This window comes from Schistocerca americana, chromosome 11 (genome assembly GCF_021461395.2).
Source record: "Schistocerca americana isolate TAMUIC-IGC-003095 chromosome 11, iqSchAmer2.1, whole genome shotgun sequence".
In the NCBI taxonomy this organism is placed as follows: Eukaryota; Metazoa; Arthropoda; class Insecta; order Orthoptera; family Acrididae; genus Schistocerca; species Schistocerca americana.
In genome coordinates this window covers 44,783,659-44,809,191 of record NC_060129.1, presented here as the reverse complement: position 1 = coordinate 44,809,191, position 25,533 = coordinate 44,783,659, and the positions used below count along the sequence as shown (strand labels likewise).

At 41.2% G+C, this 25,533-nt stretch overlaps 1 protein-coding gene across 1 annotated transcript in view; it reads left to right on the top strand.

The window, feature by feature from the left end:
• LOC124553898 (protein SCO1 homolog, mitochondrial) overlaps positions 1 to 25,533 on the top strand; it is a 66,356-nt gene that overhangs the window by 8,010 nt on the left and 32,813 nt on the right. The window lies entirely within an intron of this gene.

Sequence of the window (25,533 nt, the reverse complement as noted above, 5' to 3'; positions counted from 1 at the left end):
CAATTGGACTTTTGAGGGAGACAATTTACAAGAAATCACATCCGATACGGAAATAAACCATCTACCTTTTATTTGTGGCAAGTCTGTAATTAATGTCTGTTGACTTGGTAATTACCCTTTGTCAGATGTGCTATAAAAGACAACACATTGCATATAAACTTAGATTATTGCTTCCCAACAAAAAATGTTTGCTGCTATGCTTCTCACATCCAAAATTTTGCAGTTTGTCATTCTAAGTAAGTCACTATTTAATTGATCTCAATTCCTTATCAACACCAGTATCAACTTTTAGCACAATCTCCTGTAGCTCATTAATACACAAAAATCGTGATCAGTAACTCCTGTTTTACTCACACTAGAAAAGCTAACACTTGTTCCTTCTGTAACACCTCCGTTTTTATCCCGATCTGATCTGATCGAATAGCAGCCCAATATTTATTATTAACATGACCGTGAACCTAATGGGGCTGGTAATCGGAATTGACTGCTACGGAGGTTGTTACTTTCCAGTTCGTTCTGTTCAATACTATAATACTGAATGTCTGGTAATAAGGAACACCAACACAGTTTACTAATTACGAACTTATATTCTTCTCAAAACACAAAAAGGAGACAGCCACTGCCTTCGTCATACATATCTAATTACGGCTACTCTCAGCACAGGCTTTCTTCATTTTCCATTATCGTCACACGCTAATCCATCACTGCATCCAACACTGCAATCCAAGGTTAGGCCGGCGCGGTAGACGTGAAACTAAATATCGGCACTAGTAACGTCACTGATCACTTTCATGATGGTACTTCATCACTTTCCTGGTATTAATTTATTTTTTAGGGGTCTAACCACAGTGATGGTGACACCCTTCTCAGTTAAAGACCCCGTATTTCAATAATGACCTCCACACGCACACCATTCCCGCCAACCACACTGGTGCATCTCGACACTCGCTCTCTCAACACGTCACAGTCGATTGTTCGCCCTATCGACCTGTGCCGAGTGCAAAGTTATAGTAAGGGCCTACAGACCCAATACACTTCCACATTAACTTTTATATATATGACAATTAATCACTATGTAACTTCATCTTACAATTCTTTTTCTCCATCTTCCACAAGGCATCTAGCTTTTACTTCCACCGACCTCATTTCTATGACCCAACTGACACTTCTAGCTGTGGACACCGGCCGACTCACGTGCCCAGTTGTGTTACTTACTGGGACAGAGCCGGTGCAACTCAACAAAATAAGCACTCAGTGTTCCACAGGTTCCAGAATGTGACACTCGGTAGTTAGCACGTGTCAGAATTGGCACCTAGTTCGCGCTAACCAAAGAGTAGGAGTGTAGCTGAGCAAGTACTGTTACAGCTGTGCTCTTGCAGCTTTACGTGGTGGAAGATGAAGAAAAACTGTGTAGGTGGGTCACGAGTTGTGCTCATATAGATCAGTTAGTAGAGCACGTACCCACAAAAATCGAGGTTATGGGTTCTGAAATGCTTTTCTTGTTGATTTAGGATTTTATGTAGCTGCTGGCTTGCTCCTTGTAGTCGAAGCTAAGTCGGAACACTTCACAAGATCTGTCACCCGACATAAAATGTGACGCATTTACCTTTTTCTTTTAACTCGGTCGCCGTAGTTGATTGTCTAGAAGTAGAGGTCCTGCTAATCGGTGTCTCTCAAATCCTGTGTTTAGCGAAGGAAAGGCTCGACTTCTTCACGTTCCGCAGCTGTTATTGGAGAAAATGAGGATTTAGTGTGACTCGTGAATTTAATTTGAACACACTTTAATAAGACATATGCCTCAAAGGCACAACCTGAGAATTAAGTTTATCATATATGTCATTTGTCGCAAAACCGTCGTGTCTTTTGCTTTTGTTCTCGGAGAGTGCGGTTGCTCTTAGACGCTCGAGCCACTGCCGACCCGTGACACCGAAACGTAAAAGGCCCCACCCACAGCAGGTGAAGCCACTTATTTGTCATCACACCTCACCAGTTTCTTGTATTCCACGCCTCCCCTGTTCTGTCTATAGATATGAAAACAAACACCCATGCACAGAATATGTTCTGCGACTTAGTATTATTCTCTCACGTTCATCTTTCCTTGAACTACACAAGGAATGTGAAACGTCATTTGCCTAAACAGCATATAACACTTTGTATTCCCCCACTTAAAGGAAAGGTGTCTGGACCTCTCACAATCTCAAAAACAATAATTGATTTTTCATTAACACACAACTATAAACAACCTAATTACTAAAACACTGGATATGATTTCCTTCTTTAAAAAGGAATCAAACTCCATTTTTAATAACAAGTCTTTTCAATTTTATTGCTTCATTTCAGGTAAATTGTGCAGAACAGTGTTAGTCTACTTTGTGTACCTTCATATTATTTACTTTTAGTTGCCTGAAAATGCAGTTTTGTGTGTGTGTGTGTGTGTGTGTGTGTGTGTGTGTGTGTGTGTGTGTGTGTGTTGTTGACGAAGGCCTTAATGGCCGAAACCTTTTTTGTGATAGTCTTTGTGTTGTGCCTATCTGCAATTCAACACCTCTGCTATAAAGAGAGTGGCAACTTCCATTTTCATAATATTGTTACTTCACATTCTGCATGGTGCAAAAAATTGTCGTGTTATGACCAGTCTTTCTATATCAGTCTTTCTTTATAACAAGACGTCACTTTAATATGTACTGGGTGATTCACAGAGATATGCAAATATTTTAATATGTTATGCTAAAAGTAAAACTGAAGAAAAAAGTTCAGATAAACATAGGTCTGCAAATGTTTAGTTACGGAGTTACAGCTAGTAAAAGATTTTGCCTGAAATTTAGCACCTTCGCTAATATGAATCCATCGCAAAACTGTACGAGGTTAAAGTAAAGCACGATTTCCATTTATTTTGTTGTTGTTGGTTTGGTGAATCTGATAAAACATGTCTCAGACATGTACCTGCAGTAGTTTTCCAGAACATCCAGTGAAGCAAAGTTTATTATACAAGTGAATTTGTTTACTTTCCCGTAAGAATGTAGAAACATTTATGTCATTGTTGGCAACCGTTAGTGAGTTGCTTCAGTCGTCTCCTAACCGTGAAACAAGTTAGTTTTCTGTATTGTTGAGTGGAAGAACATAACAACACTGTATTTAAGTGAAACCACATAGTAACTGTTGCAGTTTTGTAGATTATTTATGAAATAGGGATGCCTTTAAAATTTATGACAGAGGAATTTATCCAAAATTATATTCTCTATAACTTCTCATGAAAACTTTGTAATAAATTAAAATTTTATGAAAGTACTTCTTTGTTTGCTTCTCTGGCTGTTCTGGAAAATTACTGCAGATACGTGTGTGGGACATGTTTTGTTAGATTCACCAGATCAATAACGACAAAATTAATGGAAATCATGCTTTGCTTTACCCTCGTACAGTTTTCGATGGCTTCATATTAGTGAAGTTGTTAAATTTCTAGCAAAATCTTTTATTAGGCATAACTCCGTAACCATACATTTGCGGATCTATGGTGATATCAACTTTTTCTTTACATCTAAAAACAAAGATGATGTGACTTACCAAATGAAAGTGCTGGCAGGTCAACAGACACACAAACAAACACAAACATACACACAAAATTCAAACTTTCGCAACAAACTGTTGCCTCATCAGGAAAGAGGGAAGGAGAGGGAAAGACGAAAGGAAGTGGATTTTAAGGGAGAGGGTAAGGAGTCATTCCAATCCCGGGAGAGGAAAGACATACCTTAGGGGGAAAAAAGGACGGGTATACACTCGCGCGCGCACACACACACATATCCATCCACACATATACAGACACAAGCAGACATACTTAAAGACTTTTTCTTTAGTTTTTCTTGTAGAATAACACATCAAGATATTCGCGTATCTTTGTGAATGACCCTGTATATGTCTATCGCGTTATCACTTAACAGTTTTTATATTCATTTAACACTACATTTGCTTCAAGCCAGTATAGTATTCCTGTTCACTTCTTGTATAATACATAGTTGGTTGCCTTTTACCTTTTCTCACATTATGTCTACCTGAGGAGTTACTTGTCAGATATATGCCTACTATTTGGTGTCTAGAGTCAAATCTCAGTATAGATGAGCGTGTAACATTCCTGCTCCAACCATTTTCATTTCTACTGTCAGGTAAGTCTATTTGATTATAGAACTAGTTTGGAGAAAACTATCATATCATGAGCACCATAAAGCTTCATACTTCCGTGTTCACTGCACTTAACACGGCTTCTAAGGGCAGTCACTGTGTCAAACCTGTATACCCTTATAGATGTAGGTGTACCCTCATTTTCCTAAAAGAATGTGGTACAGGTCATTCCCTCAACGGGTTCACCTGACCAAGATATAGACCACTCCTTCTGTGGGTCCGTGTAACCTTACGTCTCACCTACCTACATGAAATAGTGCGTGTCATTCCTCCCACGGATTCACATGACGAAGGTATCGGCCATTCCTCCTGCAGATCCACATACCCTTTCCCTCTCCTACACCTCATCCGCTACTTGGGTATGTCCCATCTTAACTTCATCAGTAAGCACACTCACTAGCCCACTTTTTCTGTATTTTCTCACTCTAAACAACAAGCTTCTCCCATAACTGCTTTCTGCTGACATTACCTGTGTGCTCTCTATCTAAACATCTTAACTCCTCTCTTCTAACTTTTCTGTCTTCCTCTTGTTTATGACACATACAGCATCTCTACATACACATACTTCTCATGCTTATGTTTCTTGCTTCTATTTACTGATACCTACAGTTTATAGTTTACTTTCTTATAATTACTAGATTTAGACAATACAAAAGATTACGAGTAATCAAACCTTCCCATACTCTTGTTAACTCTTTAAGATCATGCTTCTTATTGGGCTATGGACGTTAGCATGCAATCTGTTTGTCTTGCCATCCATCTCATATCTGGACTCTTCTCCCCTATAAAGTGTGGCATGAGTAACATGTCACTTACTTAACTCAAAATAAAGAACCTGATAATTTATTGTTGTCATCATGCGTGAAATAACTGCCAGTGCAATCTCACTGTTGTAGGCTGTAAATTCTACTATATAGACTGAAAAGGAAGAAATCGTGTGATTAGAACTTTGCATGTGGTCAGAGGGAAGATAGATTTCATCCTTATAATGGAGAAGTAAGAAAAGAAAGTTGTCAGACTGGTATGTTAGGATCAGAAAAGAAAAGAAGACAGTACACCATAGACGGATTCCCTTACTACACTACCCCTCAGAGTCCCCCATCTGCTAAGGTACTTCACCGTGGAGCCACAGGGAGAAGTTGTTTGACATTCACTACAGAACGGACTGCACGGCTTCACCATCGCAGACACCTCGAAAATTGATCCTAACAAACTCCTATGAAATGCGATGGAATAGGCAAGTGTATTCACCTAAGTCATTATCAGTGGTCAGTGTAATTTCTGTGGTCAATCTATTCGTATTCGCTGGTCAATACTCAATAGATGTGATCTCCTTACCCATGATAACCTCCCCTAATAAAATTCAATTACAAACCCAACCATTCTATTCTTTTTTATGTTTTAAAAAATGTACAAAATCAATAATTCCTTATTCTAAATTCCATAATATTTAGCTTACTATGTTCACAGCTTATGCAAAGACCTTCTGATTGAAAGCATTTCTCTACAAGTATCATATTGCTATAACCATCATATAATAATAGAGCTAAAATTGTTCTTGTTCTTAGTTTTCTTGTGTACTACATGTACATCGTACATCTTCAGAATTTTCGGTAAAATGTTAATTTATAGTTAAGTTTATCAACTAAGTTCATGCCTATCTTAGTAAACATACCGATGCAGTTATCATTGAATCAACCATAGACGTTATGCATATAGGTGCTGAGGTCATATTGTTAGTTCTCTTTTTGCAAGAAGTGGTATTAGACTGTATAATATTAATATAATAGAATAGTCAAAGAAGATAGAAATTGTCCCCAAGAATACTAAGATACAGATATGGAAACAATTTAACTCGAATGGCTGGTGGACGTCAACCCACAGAGTTCACAAAGAGCACGAACACTCCTGGGGCCTTAAATCTTTTAATCATATCTACACTCCTGGAAATTGAAATAAGAACACCGTGAATTCATTGTCCCAGGAAGGGGAAACTTTATTGACACATTCCTGGGGTCAGATACATCACATGATCACAGGCAACAGAGCATGCACAATGACGGCACTAGTACAGTGTATATCCACCTTTCGCAGCAATGCAGGCTGCTATTCTCCCATGGAGACGATCGTAGAGATGCTGGATGTAGTCCTGTGGAACGGCTTGCCATGCCATTTCCACCTGGCGCCTCAGTTGGACCAGCGTTCGTGCTGGACGTGCAGACCGCGTGAGACGACGCTTCATCCAGTCCCAAACATGCTCAATGGGGGACAGATCCGGAGATCTTGCTGGCCAGGGTAGTTGACTTACACCTTCTAGAGCACGTTGGGTGGCACGGGATACATGCGGACGTGCATTGTCCTGTTGGAACAGCAAGTTCCCTTGCCGGTCTAGGTGTGGTAGAACGATGGGTTCGATGACGGTTTGGATGTACCGTGCACTATTCAGTGTCCCCTCGACGATCACCAGTGGTGTACGGCCAGTGTAGGAGATCGCTCCCCACACCATGATGCTGGGTGTTGGCCCTGTGTGCCTCGGTCGTATGCAGTCCTGATTGTGGCGCTCACCTGCACGGCGCCAAACACGCATATGACCATCATTGGCACCAAGGCAGAAGCGACTCTCATCGCTGAAGACGACACGTCTCCATTCGTCCCTCCATTCACGCCTGTCGCGACACCACTGGAGGCGGGCTGCACGATGTTGGGGCGTGAGCGGAAGACGGCCTAACGGTGTGCGGGACCGTAGCCCAGCTTCATGGAGACGGTTGCGAATGGTCCTCGCCGATACCCCAGGAGCAACAGTGTCCCTAATTTGCTGGGAAGTGGCGCTGCGGTCCCCTACAGCACTGCGTAGGATCCTACGGTCTTGGCGTGCATCTGTGTATCGCTGCGGTCCGGTCCCAGGTCGACGGGCACGTGCACGTTCCGCCGACCACTGGCGACAACATTGATGTACTGTGGAGACGTCACGCCCCACGTGTTGAGCAATTCGGCGGTACGTCCACCCGGCGTCCCGCATGCCCACTATACGCCCTCGCTCAAAGTCCGTCAACTGTACATACGGTTCACGTCCACGCTGTCGCGGCATGCTACCAGTGTTAAAGACTGCGATGGAGCTCTGTATGCCACGGCAAACTGGCTGACACTGACGGCGGCGGTGCACAAATGCTGCGCAGCTAGCGCCATTCGACAGCCAACGCCGCGGTTCCTGGTGTGTCCGCTGTGCCGTGCGTGTGATCATTGCTTGTACAGCCCTCTCGCAGTGTCTGGAGCAAGTATGGTGGGTCTGACACACCGGTGTCAATGTGTTCTTTTTTCCATTTCCAGGAGTGTATATTGTATACTCCTTTATTTTGCCCTGTATCGCTGTCTATTGCATATACTGCTTTTCGATGTGGTACATTCTGAACTGTAAAAGATCCACTGTAACACTGAAAAAAATTGCTCGTTTCCTTCTTTACATTTGAGCTCTGATGAAAATCCCATACTGATACTAAATCATTTATTTGATAGTTTTGTACAACAGCCTTCTTATTAAAAGTTCTGTCTTATTTTGTCCCAGTGTAATCAGATTTTCTTGTACTTTGTCTAGCAACTTTTCCAAGTCGATTGCCGATGAGTTTTGCCGTGTAAACAATTTTTACAGTGGCCCTCCTATAGAGGTTTTATTCGTGATTACTATAGGCGCTAATCCTGTTGATTTATGTGGTAATTCATTAAGGATTACGGCACTAGTTGTGCCCAGGTTGTGTGCCTCATAGTACAGTACATTTTACACAATTGTCCTAATTCCTTCATAACATGTTCACAATGCTTAGTTTGTGGACTATATGTGGATATAGTTAATGTGTCTTATCTCTTCCCAAGCCAAGAAATCCTTAAAATTATGGCTAATAAATTGCTGCCCACTGTCAGTTAATAGACATAGTGGTTTACCCACACCTTGAAAATATTCTTGCTAATAATGCATTACTGTGTTGGTATTTGCCTGTTTAATGGGATAAAGTTTAACATGTTTTGAACACTTGGAAAGAGTATTAGTATTAAATAAGGTATTTGTTTCTTTAATGGGATGAAGTTTAACATGCTTTAATCACTTGGAAAGAGTTTTAGTATCAAACAATTCTACTTTCTCTTATACAGTAGAATTTATTAATTCACGTAATCATTCCTCCGAATTAGGTAGCGTTTCAGGTGTTTTAATTATTTCTCTAAATTCTTTGCAGTGTTCTAAAACAGTTAAACACTTTTTTGCCTCTGAGATTTGCCCCCTTTACTTCCTTGCAAACTAAATTGCATTGGTTATTGATCTCATTCTTCAACTCCTGAGGTGACTGGGTCAAAATATTTGCAACGATAGTTAATTTAGCTGCTATTTCCTGTTTGACATGTTCTGTTATCTCTAAATTTAGATCTTCTTGCTTATTTTCTACCTTGACAGACAGTTCATTACTCTCTAGACTGTACATTGTCAAATAGTTGCTTAATATTAGAATCTACTTTGTCAGATAATTTCTTAAAATTAGAATTCATTTTGTCATACATTTGCTCCAAAACACCTTTAATACATTCTGGAGCCTCTGTGCCAATTCTTCCAGTAATGACTGGCATACAATGCAAATATTCCCTATTTTGTACCCTCTGTTACTACACTGTTTTCTTAGAAGTGATAACACTGAAACACTATGTCACTGTCTAGATGAAAAAAAGTTTTCAATGTGGTTTTTTCTGGACAGCTCAATCTTTCTGCCGAATTCCCATCCCTCATCGTGTAGCCGAAGCAACTGTCTGTACGTGGCGAAATTCCGCAATGATTTGCACTACCTGGCACAGCTGCCGTCTCAAACACGGCAATAGATGGACGGTACGTGTTGTACGGCAGCACCCCTGCAGCATTGCTCAGCTCCTACTGCGTCCCCACCGATGTCTAGATTCGAAATCTTCTTCTCCCAACCTGCCAAAAAAATTCTGCACCTCCAAACCTGCTGAGAAATTACTCTGTTATAGTTAAAACATTCTTGTATTCATGTGTTGACGTAATTTACCTGACATGTAAATTTAATTGAAGTTGCTGTAACACTTGTACCACAATTTTATAAGTATGATTTGTCTTCAGATTTCATGAATTGTGTCAATATTTCCTTTCACTTTCTTGTCAGCGAAATGTTACTGACATCGGACAATACAGTTACATCTGTTTATTTATATTTTCTCCTTCTGTTTAATCATTGTTGCTCTTGGCAGTGCCATAATTTATCACACATTGAATTTCAAGATTTCCTAAATTTATAGTTATTTTCTTCTGTTAGCTCCAATGCTCAGTGTTCTGTACACTGTGAGCCAAATGAAATGTTTTGTCTTGCAGATTGTAGGGTTTTATGTAGCTGCCGACTCACTCCTTGTAGTCAAAGCTGAGTTAGAATACTACCAGAGATCTCTCATCCAACGTAACATGTGATGTATTTACCTTTTTCTTTTAATCCGGTCACTGTAGTTTACTGTCTTGGAGTGGAGGTACTGGTAATGGGTGCCTCTGAAATCCTGTGTTTAGCCAAGGAATGGCTTGACTTCTTCACATTCTGCAACTGTTATTGGAGTGAAAGAAGGTAACTTCTGCTCTTATCACAACGAAGCACGTGCACTACTCTCCTTTTACAAACATATATTTCCTCAAATTGGTGCACGAATCATTAGTGTGGCTCGTGAATTTCTGTAGAACACACTTTTATGTGACATATGTCTCGAAGGCACAACCTGGCAATCCAGATTACCAAATATTTCATTTGTCACAAAACCATCTTCTCTTTTGTTTTCATTCTTGGAGAGTGATTGCTGTTTGACCATCAATCCACCACCAAGCGACAGTGCCAAAATGTAAAAAGACCCTGCCCACAGCAGGTGAAGCCATTTATATGTCACCACCTCTTGCTGTTTTTTCATAATGTACACACACACACACAGAAACAGATACCCGACCAAAGTACCCGTTCCGCGACTTACTCCCTACATAATATTATTCTGTATCAAACATCTTTCCTTGTACTACACAAGTAGTTTGAAATGCCATTTGACTAAATGGCACGTAACACTTCAGTTCGAGACCTGGTCCAGTGCACATTTTTAATCTGTCACAAAGTTTCAAATTGGCATACAGTGCACTTCACAGTGAAAGATTCATTCTGGAAATACCATTTATTTACTGTTATGGGTAAGAATGTTGAGAAACTGCTGATCAGAATGGAAATAAATTAATGATTTGTTCCTTTTATGACAGATTTTGTTTTGCCTGTCTGATTCTGCAATATGAACTGTGGCATTCTGCACTGTGAACTGGTCTTAATACTTGTTGTCTACCTTTATTGTGCTCTTCGAGGTCTAGGGAAACTATTCACAGTAGTCTTGTCGATGCCAAAAGTACTTTTGGATTATTTTGTGGGCATTGCTTTTTTCCTATCCCATTGTCACAAATTCCACCACACAGATTCAAAGTGCAGCCTCACAGCTGTCTGTTATTCTTTCTGCCCGACGGCATATTTTAACACTGCCGAGCATACTTTCTATGTTTGGACTGCACGCTGCTTTAGACTTTCCAGTGGGATCGGATGTTGTCTTTTCAGCAAAGTCTTACTATTATACTACTTTTCTTCATAGCTTTGTTTCGTCGTTTCCTCGGACACGGCGCTAAAAGACTACTTCTCCTGACTGACCAGTTCGTGTCGGAAGGAAATGTAATACAGCAACTTCTACTTTCCTCAATTAATTATGCCGACATCTTTCATAGATTGTCCACAGTTGTGTACAATCACCTTCAAACAGTATCAAATGTCTAATCAACATATCCAATTCAAAATGACTACATACAAGTTTTTTACATAGAATGGACTCTGTGTGGCATTTCAGTTAATTGTTCATCTCTTCAAATCCGACTGCATACATGGTCATTATTTCGTTCATTTACTTTGAAAGTATTGCACTTTTACAGGCTAGGCTGGTGATTAGAAGAGCTCTTACACTGACATCTGTGCAGGTGCTTCCTCTCGCTCAGCCACTACGATTGGCACCCTCTCTCGGAGAAGTGTGTCATCCCTCGGCTCAGTTGTCCCTGTGAAAATAGAACAAAAAACCCGCAGGATAGTGCTGCTCTTCTGTATAATAACTCATTTTATAGGTTTTTTTGTTTGCAGGTATCATTTATCGGTAAGCAATATGTAGCAATGAAAAGTACAGATTTTAGTAGCCAAACATGAAGTGTGATGGGACTGACTTTGTTCATGTTTTATGTCAATGAAATTGCAAACAATATTAGAAGTAGCTTCAAGCTTTATACAGATGACGCATTTTTCTATAATGAAGACGTCTCTCAAAAAAAAGGAAAGAAAGAAAGAAAGAAAGACGGCACAGACATTCAGCCAAATCTTAATAAGATTTCAAAATGGTGTGAAGTTTGGCAACTTGATATAAGTGTATAGATATGTAAAATTGTGCACTTCATAAAACAAAAAAGACGTAGTATCCTACGACTTCCAGCAAGTCACAGTTGAAATCGGCCAACTTGTACAAATACCTGAAGGTAGGGATGTGAAATGGAATGATCACACGGACTCAGTTATAGGTAAAGCAATGGCAGATTTTGGTTCACGGGTAGCATACTCGGGAAATGCAATCGTAAAAATGGGAACCAGTGCTAATTGTAAGTAGGACTAGCAGGGGATATTGAAGGTATACAGACAGGAGTAAGATGAATGTGCTCAGGCATGTCTCACTCCCAGGGATTGCCATGGTAATATTGTGAAACCTGAGTTAACAGACTTGTGGATGTGAATGCAAATTATCCCACAAAAGCTTGCGTATAAAATTTCAAGAACTAGTACTAGTGAAGAAGCTGAGGATATTCACCAGCCCTTACGTATTGCTCTCGAAGTGACCGCGAAGACGAGATGAAACTAACCGTAGTTTGCAGAAAGGCATTGTAACTGTATTCGGGCCACTGAAAGGACATCTGTGACAGTCAGCGGCTATGTTGCCAATGCTGCTACACTGCCACTTGTCGTTATGTTATGTCGTGTCAGTTGACCTATTACGAATGTCACACTGCACAATTGTAGAGCCGTTGCAACACCTACTACTGATGCGTGAAAAACCGACAACCACCTCAGGGGATCAATAAGTACTCTCTTCGTAATTAAAAAGAAAAGGTTTGAAATATGTTGAGATGAAGTAAGGATTGTGATGTTACAGCATTTCAATATGTGCGATGACGCAACTCTTATCTGTGAAAGCGTCGACCTTAGCCACATTGTCACTGTCAATATCCTCGCTGCTGCTGCTGCTGCTGCTGCTGCTATTACATTGATGGGAAAAAAATAGCAACACCAAAAAATAATTAATGTAGAGTAACGAAATTTTTGTGACTACATTTGTCTAGGTAACATATTTAAGTGATTAACATTGCAAGCTCACAGGTTAATGTAAGTACGAGATAAGCCATTGCAATGAAAGGCCGCAAATTTGCATCCACTGTGTTGTACAGGTGAGAGATGTCAATTTGTGGGATGGAGTTGCACACCTGTTGCAGTCGGACAGTCAATACGGGGACGGTTAATGGCGTTTGTGGACGGTGCCAGTGTCGTCGTCAGACGGTGTCCCGTACGTGCTCGATCGGAGACAAATCTGGGACCGAGCGAGCCGAGGCATCGTGTCGACACTCTGTAGAACGTATCGGGTGAGGCCAGAGGTATGTTGGCGAGCATTATCCTGTCGGAAAACACTCCGTGGAATGCTGTTCGTAAATGGCAGCACGACAGGTCGAATCACCAGACTGGTGTACAAATTGGCAGTCAGGGTGTGTGGGATAACCACAAGAGTGCTCCTGCTGTCGTAACAAAATTGCACCCCAGGCCATAACTGCAGGTTTACATCGTGTGTCGTCACACAAATAGGTTGAGCGCACGACTGCAACTGGCCTCCTCCTAATCACCGGCTCTGAGGCAGAAACAGCTTTAATCAGAAAACACAATAGACCTACACCCTGGCTCCGACGAGCTCTCACTCGACACCACTGAACTTGCAAATTGTGATAGTTTTTGGTCAGTGTAATGCGTGCAACAGGTTGTCTGGCTCGGAGCTGTCCTTGCAGAAACCAATTTGCAACAGTTCATTCTGTCACAGTAGTGCCAACTGCTGCTCAGATTGCTGTGTCATATGCAGTACAACGTGAGAGGGCCGTGAACCGAACACGATGTTCTTCCCTCTCGGTAGTGCCACACGGTCATCTGAACCCCGGTCTTCTCGCAACCGTACCTATTACACGACCTCACCGAAACTCGGTGGGGTGTCGATAATGGCATCTTTGTCGCCTTAAAGGAATTGTTGACTAACATCAGCTCACGATGTCCAATCTCAAAGGTAACTAACGCTCGTGACCGTTACAGCGTGTATTTAAAGCAAACCTGATTTGCATCCTCATAGTGGCGCTACTAGCTATTCGTGTCAAACTGGAATAGACTTGATCTTTCAGAAAGATCAACATTATACATGAAAGCTTAGCTTTTCTTGGGGCTTCTTAATCTGTAGGCAGTGGGGAGTGGGCGTGGTAATTATGATGATAAATAATCACTCACACTCCTGACACTTACTGTGAATACTTTTATTCTCGCAGCATGTACACAAAGCATGTAGCATAGAACGCGCGCTACAGAGAACTGATACGGTAAAGGTACAGTTGTTCTTGCTGCGGTAGGGTAGCAATATTATTGATGGGTGAGCCACTGGTTTTACATCCCCACAAATCTTAGAAGCCAATATTATGCGTGAAAACTTTGCTTTTCTTGTAGCAACACTGTGTATATTAATTTAAACCATTAACTTTTCCTATTTGTGTTCGCGCTACTTAACAGTGATGTTGCTCTCGGCTGACTACATCACGTGTCCTACGCTCTGAATATCCGCTGTCATCGAGTGTCAAGATCACGTGACACGAGCTGTGACTGGCTTACAAAAGCGCATCGCGATCTCAATTTCAGTGCTTCGGAAAGTAACATGCGGTGTTTGGTGAAATTTGCATTTATACTTTTGTTATACGAAAATATGCAGTGTACATGTTGCTACACATCAAAGATCTTTCCAAAACGTGTTTTTGTTCCCCCCTCCTGAGCTTTGTTTTCTATAGTGCTGAGAAATTGTTGTTCTGAGGGAAAGTATACTGTCACTTAAAATGGAAAAAGTGTATTTTCACCCGGGAGAAAATTCATTTTTAACCGGGAAATCCGGGAATTTTTTTCCTTGTCGGCATATACACCCTGGTCTTTGCTTTCTTAGAAGAATGGATTTTATGTTGTTTGTGTTTCACTGGAGGTCCCTACTCTACTGCATAGCTCTGAAATAAAGCAGTTCCAGACGAAACTTTATGTAACATTTTGCACTTATTTTGATGCGCACATTACACCGCAAGATGCGTAGAGTACTTTTGAATGTCCCCGTATATGTCATCGAATTGCACCCTTTTGAAAATTATCCAGTTTTGTTGTTTTAGCAACATCCAGTCCCATCTTTTCCTGGAGTCAAAAGAGCAGCTCTCCGACGCTTCTCCTTCATCATTTTCAGAGCAGCAGCTACTCATCAGGCGACTTTCATAGCTGGATAAGAAGCCCGCCATTAGCCTGTCTCCCCCACATTAGCATTATGCACGAGGCCTGTGAGGTAGCACCACTGCTTACATACCTGTGGCTTGAGGAACACATTGTATCACATACTTCTGAATTTAACAATACCACACTTTTCACTGCATCATGAACATGAACTCATTGAGTAACTCATGATACCGCTAACAAGATGGCTGCGAGTGTAGAAGTGTGTGAATCTAACTTGAGAAATAGTTATAGTTATGCTGTTAAAAAGGGGGTTTGTAAGAAATGTAACACTGAAATAACAACGCTAAAAGAACGAATTGCTAGCTTACAATTCATAGTCAGTTCCTTAAGAAGCGATATTGACTCGATCGAGAAAGAAAATCGGGATCTGCGATCGAAGCCAACACTGAGTGAAGAGATGCCAGTCAAAAGTAATATATCGTCAGAGTGGGTAAAAGTGCCGTACAAAAATAGTGTTCCAACTACAAAAAGAACAACAGAGTCTGCTAAAAGTGTCACATTTTCGGAGAAAAACAAATATCGTGTTTTGCAAACAAGTGACTGTGATAACGACTCTCCAAATGATCGTGAACTTGAAAAAGTCAGTGAACTGAAAATGAATAGCGTTTTTTCAAATAATATCAACAACAAACGCAGATCATCAGGGAAAAAGAGTAGTGTACTATTACTAACAGACAGTCGTGGCAGGAATCTATCCAGCATGCTCCGTGAGAAAAATCGCGACATAGCAGTGACTAGTGTACTGAAACTGGGAGTGGGATGTAAAAATGTTGTAGACATTAACTCTCAGACGAAATTAATGCAAGAAAATGACTTTATCGTCTGTATAATTGGTTCAAATGATGTGGCAAAAAATGAAGCAGAGGTTTGCGTGAAAACGCTACAGAATTTTTTACAAGCTAATAAATGCAGAAACACAGTAGTTGCCACACTTCCTCATAGGCACGAGCTGATTATAGTTCATGTGTAAACAAAGAACTTCGGAAAACAAACATTAAAATAAGGAAACTGTGTTCTCAATACACCAAGTGCGATGTACTGGATATAAGCGAGCTGCATGGAAATCTGCACACGAAGCATGAAATGCATTTGAACTGTGAAGGGAAAAGATTTGTTTGTGATCGTGTTAGTGAAATAATCAAAGAAAGACTTGTAAGGGATAGAACAATTTATCAGCTTCCTAAACATCATTCCAACAGCGAGGAAAACAAAATAAACAAGAAAGAAAAACAAAAATACAACACTGCTGACGTTCCTAATTTAAACTAGAGGTATGTGATGCTGTAAATATGATTCCCAATTACCAAATCGTGAATACGCCCAAACTAAAAATTTATCACCATAATGTGCAATCCCTGCGTAATAAGATCGATGAAATTAACGTTCTATTAACACATGAACTTAATGATATCTCAGTGTTATGCATTTCTGAGCACTGGCTTAACCCAGAATTAATCCAGAATACGAAAATAAACAAATTTGTCTTGGCTGCTTACTACTGCAGGAAAAACAGCAAGCAGGGTGGGGTAGCAATTTACGCAAAGGATAATGTAGATTTTATTACACTACCTCACTTAACTAGGGCAAATGTCGAAAAGGATTATGAAATTGTAGCTATAAAAATTACTCAGTTCAACCTGGTTATTGCTACAGTTTACCGATCGCCGTCTGGGAATTTTGAACTTTTCTTAAACAAAATGGAGTCATTGCTAAATAAAGTAAATAAAATGGATTGTGAATTGATAATCTGTGGTGACATCAATATTGACTTCCTCACGAATAGTGGAAATAGGGAGACCATTTTGAACCTTGCAACGTCCTACAATTTAAAGGCTGAAGTAAAAGCAGCTACCCGAGTATCAGATACTAGTCAAACAGCTCTTGATCAGTTTCTAGTAAAGAAGAGTTTACACAACACCTCATTAAAAATTTTCAATGCAGGTTTTAGTGATCATCTTGCTCAAATATTAAGCATAAAAGTACAAGGCAGTATTATTAACAATATGTCTTTTAGAACAGCATATCGAAGCTATAATCAGCATAATGTGAACTACTTCAACAACTTATTACAGAAAGAAAAATGGCTAGGAGTGTACAAAATGAACGATATAAATGAAAAATTCAACACTTTCATTGATACATTAACCCATTTCTTTGAACTTGCATTCCCACTGAAAACATTAACCATATGGGGAAACTCTATTCTAAACAGCTGGATCACAAGGGGAATAAGGGTCTCACGCCAGAAGAAAAGACTACTTCATGAAATATGTAACTCAAAAAATTCCTCACCTGTAGTACGCGCATACTATAAAAAATACTCCAAAATATTAAGAAAAGTAATAAAAGCAGCAAAAATAATACATAATGATGAAATCATGTATAATTCAGCTAATAAATCAAAGGCTATGTGGAGGTTATAAAAAAAGAATGTGAAGAATACAGACAACCTTGGAAAAATATAACACTATCACATAAAAATAAAAAAGTAACAAACTCCTTAGAAGTAGCCAACACATTTAACAACTTTTTCACAGGTGTTGCTGAAAATATGTTACAGTCAAACTTTAAGAGCATCCAGGCAAATGAATATAAAATAAGTGCATGTAGAGGATCAATGTACATCAGTTCTGTTTCACACGATGAAGTAGCTAAAGCAATAAAAGGACTAAAAAATTCCAAATTGGCAGGTATTGATGGTATACCTCAACAATGTTAAAGAAGAGCGCATCAAACCTAATTGAAGTACTCACACATTTATGCGACTGCTCACTTCAGGCAGGCACTTTCCCTGATGTGTTAAAAACATCAAAAGTTATTCCTGTATATAAAAAAGGGGATAAAGACAATGTAAATAACTACAGACCCATCACAATTTCCCCCTGCATCTCTAAAGTACTGGAAAAAGTTATGTATAAGAAACTTATGAAATTTATAAATAAAAACAGCATCCTATGTAATGAACAACATGGATTCAGAAATAAGAGGTCAACAACAACTGCTGTCTATGAGTGCATCAATTCCATCCTAAACCTGATGGACAAAAAACAGGAAACAATAGGAGTCTTTATTGACTTGTCAAAAGCTTTTGACATGTTGGACCATAAAATTCTGCTATCAAAGCTAGAAAGATATGGTATTCGAGGTCTGTCCAACTAGTGGATCAGTTCCTTCCTGACAAATCGTATGCAGGCAGTGTGCGTCAAGCACACAAATATTGAACTAAAAACTGTATCTAATCACTTATCTGACTATAAACAAATAAAATGTGGTGTACCCCAAAGATCCGTATTGGGACCCCTTCTGTTTCTTCTGTACATAAATGATCTAAGCTTAAATATTGATGCACACAAATCAATCATATTTGCAGATGACACCACGATTCTATTAAAAGGAGACGACGATGAACAGTTACAGCAGACAGTAAACACGATCATGAAACAACTTAGCAGCTGGGCACAGAGTAATCAGCTTGTAATTGTCCAATGTAAGAAAACCATTGCTCTAAAATTCCACAGTGTTCCTAACAAGGACATGTTTATCCCATCAGTCTCTATCAATGACGAACCAGTTGGTAACAGTACTGAAACCAAATTCTTAGGACTTTGGCTGCAGAGTAACATCAGATGGAATAAGCATATTGAATATCTCAATGCAGAACTGAGCAAAACATGTTATCTTCTTTGTTCATTAAAATCATGCTGTAGTGAGAAAACAGTATCGAATGCATATCGTGTGTACTTTCATTCTCGTCTTAGATATGGGGTCACCTTCTGGGGAAACTCTAAAATAGCTAATAGCACTTTTAAACTACAAAAAAGGGCCATTAGAATCTTGTTTGGGTGCAAACCTAGAGACTCTTGTAAACCCCTGTTTAAGAAATCTGGTATTCCCCCATTACTGTGTGTATACGTTATGGAAACCCTTTTGTTCTTTAAATTAAATGTAATAGGCAAGGACCAGAGACTACAAAAAGACTGTGATATACATGAGCACTTTACCAGACAAAACAGAAACTTACATATGACTCAAATCAGCACAGCGCTGTGCCAAAAAGGCACTTTTCACGTGGGAGTTAAGCTTTATAACAAACTTCCTGAAAACATAAAAGCTATCACTGAAGTCAATACATTTGGAAAATCTCTAAAGTCATATTTACAGCATCACTGCTTTTACTCCATTGAAGAATATTTAAATTTATGAAATGTTTTATATAAATACTTACGTGTAAAGTGTATTACTGTAAGCTTAAATATGTATGCCTTGAAATTACTTTCAGCCTGTATATTTATAACTTGACTTGTCCAATGTCTTATGCATAAGCTGCTATGTAGACAACAGGACCAATAAAATACAATCTACAATCCCTGAAAAACTATTTGCACTCAAAATACTTCGCAGCTACGACTTCGAGTCGTACAGGTGGCAATGCGGCACAATCACCGTGGTAAAATTTATGAATTTTGGAGCTCGTGTCGGTGCTAGAGTGACTCGTCTGTAAAGTCTGCACCGACTCTCGAACCGTCGGGGATATTCTTTTGGAAAATTGACCATAGCTGTCACTGTGCTTTACGTGCACAACTTTAATCTGCCGTGAAGTTTCAAATCGGCAGACAGTCCACTGCACAGTGATGACCGATTCTGAAATGATTGTTTACTGTGCCTGGAGTACCACAGTAAATTCTACGGTGCCCAGAGGCACCGGCCACAGTACGCGTGACGGCTACAATGTACGAGTCACTGAAAGCGACACTCACGTGGTCCGTAGTGGGTGCGCGGGATTTTAGAGTATACACCCAGACCGCCAGGAGGCGTACGGAGAGCTGCAAACTGGCAGGTACCTTACCGGGCGAAGGCGAGAGGTCACCTACCGCATTGTGAGACTGCGCTTAGGTCCGGTCGCTAATTACTGTTCCCAGAAATCACTGCAGACAGTGCCTGTCAGTGAGAGATGGCTGATTCGTTCACCGACTGCTCGCAGTCCCTCAGTTGAGCTCTCGTCAGTGTGCCGTCAGTGACAACGGCGTGACACTGACAAGTATACTTCTGCGCGGAAAACAGCTCTCGACTGTTGGCCGAGTCAATGTTTAGTTCCGGCTTCAGGTAGTTAGTTAGAGCCTCACCCGTAGAATTGTACTTCAGTCGGAACTGTAGAAGAGGTGGAGTTAATTTGTAATTTTAAATTGTAACGAGTAGTTTTTGGTTTTCGGAAGGGCAGTAAGGAAGCTATTTTGCTCCTCCTACAGGGGCTCTTCAATTAAGAAAAACAGATTTTGCATTAAATACCCTCAATTTTTAGATTTTGGATTTTGGTGTAGTGGACGATGCAGTGTAGGCAGTGTGCGGGTAGCATTTAGGACAACTCGGCTTCATTCTCTGGGTGGTCCCAATACAAATTATTTTTGGGGGATTTGAGTACATTTGTACTCAGACACAAATACCGTTATCCAATGTTTAGAGCCTTGTTAACTTATTTAACTTGGTTGGTGGGGAAAAAAGGAATAGTTGCTCTCTGACACAATTCTTCCTAATATTGTTTTATTGTTTCTTTTCTTGCGGGTTCAGATAAATAGGTCAGTGAAGATGATTTAGTCAGAAACACTACCTGTTCTGTTAAATTCTCAGTAATGCTTCCACCGAGATGGCGCCGCACGTGTCCTATCGGGGACAAATCTCGAGATCTCACCGGCCGTAAGGAAAGCTCGACACTATCCGGGCAGTACGTAGAGACGTCTTGAGAGCACTGTCCCATTTAAAATGGCACTGCTATCCTGTCAAACACGTATAGATTCGGGACATCCGTGTCGAATTGTGCCGCCGTGAGTCCCCCGTCGGTGCCGGTCTTGGCGGGAAGTTGTACACGGTGGTTTCGTGTGTCGTGATAAACACCTGTTCTCTCTAAAAGACTGGAAGGACGAGACTTCTCGGCAGGTCACTGACATACTCTCCCACAGTAGGCGTCCGGGTTAGCAGGAATCTGCGATTCGTCGCCGAATGCGGTGCGACTCTGTTTGCCTGCAGTCCGTGCTTCCCAGCGTGGCACCACTCTGGACTTCGACCTATGCGCCACAGAGTTAATGGTGGCACGTGGACAGTAATTTGCTAGTCTCTGGCTGGCGGTGCAGGGCGACACAGAAAGTTGCAGGGAGTCCGTACTCGCTCTCGGACAGCAGGTGCGGACGTGGAGGGGTTACGACGTGCTCGATACAATTTTAAATGATTGCCAGGCGTGCTCAAATATGTCACGTGCATTGCTCTCGTGAAAGATGAGTATGTGGTGCAAATAAGTAAGAGTACTGTGTGTTTCGACAGAAATGGATGTTGCGGATGCTCTGTGAAATTTGAGTGAAGTTTAGAGCATTTGTGTGTTACTCTTTTCTTCTCCCAAATTGTGGAATGGGAGAAACAAAATACAGACTTTCAGAAAATTCCATATAGCCGAGGGGCATCCTAATGACCCCTCATCATCTGACAGTTTTCACAACCAGGAGATATATTCTCAGACGTGGTAACAACACTAATGCACTGTGGTGGGCATTCCACCTGTCACAGAGATTTCCACCACTAATCATGTGCGTATGCGCCAGTGGTGTGAGTATTAAGTTACATCAACATCCCATCATGTCTTCTCGGTGATCCTCTACTCAGTCTCTCTCTCTCTCTCTCTCTCTCTCTCTCTCTCTCTCTCTGTGTATAATATACACTGAGGTAACAAAAGTCACGAGATATCCATGTGCACATTGTGGACACGAGGTATAAAAGGCAGTGTATCGGCGCCGTCATTTCATGATCACGGTCGCGTGATGCAAATTAACAAACTTTGAATGCACGATGGTAGTTGGAGCTAGACGTGTGGGACATTCCATTTAAGAAATTGTTAGGGAATTCAGTTTTCCAAAATCCACAGCGTCGATAGTGTGCCGAGAATGCCGAGTTTTGGCCACTACCTCTCACCACAGGCAACACAGTGGCGGACAGCCTTCACTTAATAACCGAGAGCAGTGGTGTTTGCGTAGAGTTGTCAGTGTTAAAAGACAGACGACACTGCTCGAAATAACTGCAGAAATTGACGTGGGACGTATGTCAAACATTCCCGGTGGGACAGTGCGGTGAAATGTGGTGTTAACGGACTTCGGCAACAGACGACTTACGCGAGTACCATTGCTGACGGTACACCACCGCCTGTGCAGCACCTCTCCTGGACTCGTGACTGTACAAATTGGACCCTAGACGACTGGAAAACTGTGGACTGGTCAGATGACTTCTAATTTCAGTTGATAAGAGTTGACAGTAGCCAGTGTTGCCCCAAGTTTTGGAAATCAGTGAATATTGAACGTGCAAGGGAAATTGGAGGAAAAGATCTCGTTTTCGTCTCAATAGATGAAACGGTTTGTTTACTGAAATGTCACACACCGTCGCTGGCTGGGCTATGTATGTGCGCCATTTCCCTAATCCCTCATTCTTACTGCTTTTCCCCTTTCTACCACTCCACTCGGCTTGCAATCAGTGACACCACCACTTCTTGCCGCCAGCCTGGCAGCTGCCGACGAGAGGCGGGGAAGCGTGAGGAGTGGTTTGTTTGGATCTGATTCTCAGAGACTGCTGACGCAGTGGCCAGAGACGGCGGTCGTGTGTGCGCGAGTTGTGTACGAGTGATTGTAGGAATGTGCGTGTGCTCTCGTTTTCTGATGAACGTTGTGGCCAAAAATTTAGTTGTGAGAGTGTGTTCATCTTGGCCATGTGCCCGTCTGCAGCTCGGCGATCGTATTTACGGTGAGTCGCTACCTGTCCTCGTCAGTATCGATTCTCAGAGTATTTGCGCTAGTTGCCTGTCGCACAGATCGATCAGCGCAGTCTCATTTCGTCGACACGGTGTCTGTGACATCCGAATAGCTGGCTACGCCAGTGGACTTCCACGACGGGCAAAAACAGCGGGCCATTTTTGTGGGTATCTCTAAGGATCGGGCCTACCGGTCCGAAGCCCATCGTTTCCCACTAACAGGCAGGCCCTGCCCGCCGGATGTAGTCTCGCCGATCTGCCTGCGGGCCGCGTCTGTTTGTGTGTGGCGTAATGCAGCAGATTTTCGTGGTTTATCTGCGGGCTCAGGATAGCGGTACTCCTCGGCAGGCCAGAGACCACGGCCGACGGATTTCAGGAATTGCGACTGTATCACCACAAGTACATTGTACAGTGCAGCATTTTGTAGACATTTTATTTGTTGTGGTACATTCTGTCATTTCAAAAGTAGTTTATATATTAGAAAGTATGAGCAATAAGAACAACAAAATTGTGGGAGTCACTGCCAGTTTATATGCTACACTCGTATATTTCTCGAAAGGAAAATCACACGGTACCTTTAAGATAATAGGCGTAACACAGTGGGTAATAACTGACAATAACAAACATAGCTGAAACAACATTTTATTGGCAGTCACCTACAGTGTTGAATTGCACAATTCTTCCCTGCCTTATATAGTTCTTTCAAGAGGCCTACTTTTTTCTGAGGTTATTTCTGAAATCAGTGAAGGTGTTTAAACTCTGTCTTTTGACTCCAACAAAACGTGTATGTTTATCACCAAATGTGTTTTATTTTACTAAAATAAAATAACATCAGTGGTTTTAATGAAACATGTATACCATTTGGCTTGTTTTCTCCATTTAAAACAGTTCATTGCAAAAGATGTTGATGCCAGTACTTAACATTTTTGCTCACACATTTACAAATATAGAAGTCCTTCACTTTTTCTCAACTTATGTGGTAACTCACCCTAGACATCTCAAAATTTGTCCGGCAATTCAGAGAAATTTAACTTGGGGGAACTTGTGGCAACCCTGGTACGGTTCAAGTGTGGCACAGACCCCACGAAGCCACGGACCCGAGTTCTCAACAAGACACTGTGCGAGCTGGTGCTGGCTCCACAGTGGTGTGGGCTGTGTTTACATAGAACTGAACCAATCATTGACTGGAAGGGGTCACGTTCGGCTATGTGGAGACCATTAGCAGCCAGTCGTGGGCTCCACATTCTCAAACAATGACGGAGTTACTACGGATGATAATGTGCCATGTCACCTGGGCCACAATTGATTGGTTTTAAGAACATTCTCAACAGTTCGAACGAATTGTGTGACCGGCCATATTGCCCGACATGAATCCCATCAAATATTTCTGGGACATAATCGAGAGGTCAGTTTGTGCACAGAATCCTGAACCTTCAATTCTTTCACAATTATGGACTGCTATAGAGGCAGCATGGCTCAATATTTCTTGAGGGGCTTCCAACTTGTCCAGCCCATGTCACTTTGAGTCACTGCCCTGCCCTGCACTGGACAAAAGGTGGTCTGACTCGATCTTAGGATGTATCCCGTGACTTTTGTCGACTCTGTATATATCTTGTAGTCAGTATTCAGATTAACTCAAACTTAGATTGGTGGCTTTATAAAAATATTGTTGTTTCACTTTTTTCATGCTACACTGGTTAATCTGACAAACTCTGCATATTACACAATTTTTTCACATTTAACAAATAAAATATTTATTTTCACCTTTTGTCAAATTAAAGTCACAATTACATAGAATTGCTGTCACAACCCACATTGACAACCTCTCTGGACGAAATGCAAGTTGTGACTAACTTTTCCAAAGAAATGAAATGTCGTGTGGCTAGGACCTCCCATCAGGTAGACCGGTCGCCTGGTGCAAGTCTTTTTAGTTGATGCCATTTCGGTGACTTGCGTGTGGATGGGGATGAGATGACGGCAACACGACACACAGTCCGTGACCGGAGAAATTCTCTGACCCGGCCGGGAATCGAACCCGAGCCCCTTCGCGTGGCGTTCTGCTGCTGCACTGACCACTCGGCTATAGAGGCGGACACTTGTCCGATGTGTTCAGTAGAAGTCACTTTTGAGACTCTCCTTCGATATTTTACAGTTTTAGTGCTCTAATTAACGATCACTGGTAATGAGTACAAAATGGCAGTATCACTTCGAGTTCACTGGCAGTCGACCGAATGTAAACTCTGCCTGGTGTGGTGGCGGTCTATTCTTGATGAAGGGCCGTGTTGTTCGGATCTATGATCGTTTGAAATGAAACATAAAGAAAGTAACCATTTTATAGGGATGTCCATATTGTTACTGGTAAAGATTTTTAAAATGTGTTTTGTAAACAAAATTTACCTTTTGTTGCTGAGGTGGCATTGTGATCAAAACTTCTGCCACGTTATTAAGACATGGTCTGGCACACAGTTTTACGTGCCAGAGTGTTTCTAAAACAGCACATACACTGTTTTCGGAGTAAACATTTCATTCTGGATGTACAAGCATTGTTGTCACGCGTCGGTTTTGTGATCTTTAGTCCGAAGACTGCTTCGATGCAGCTCTCTGCTCTAGCCTAACCTCTGCCAGCTTCTTCGTTTCCAAGTAACTACTGCAGCTTACAGCCACTTAGACCTGATTACTGTACTCTAGCCTCAGTCTCCCTTTACAATTTATACCACCCACACTTCCCTGCAGCACTAAATTGGTGATCCCTTGATATCTCAGTGTGTCTCCTATATATCAGTTCCGTCTTGTCAGGTTGTCCTGTTGTAAATTTATTTTTTCCTAGTTCAGTGCCTGGTCACTAGTTATTTGATTTACCCACCTAATCTTCAGCACTGTTGCATAACACACATTTCAAAAGCTTCTGTTCTCTTCTCGTCTGAACTGATA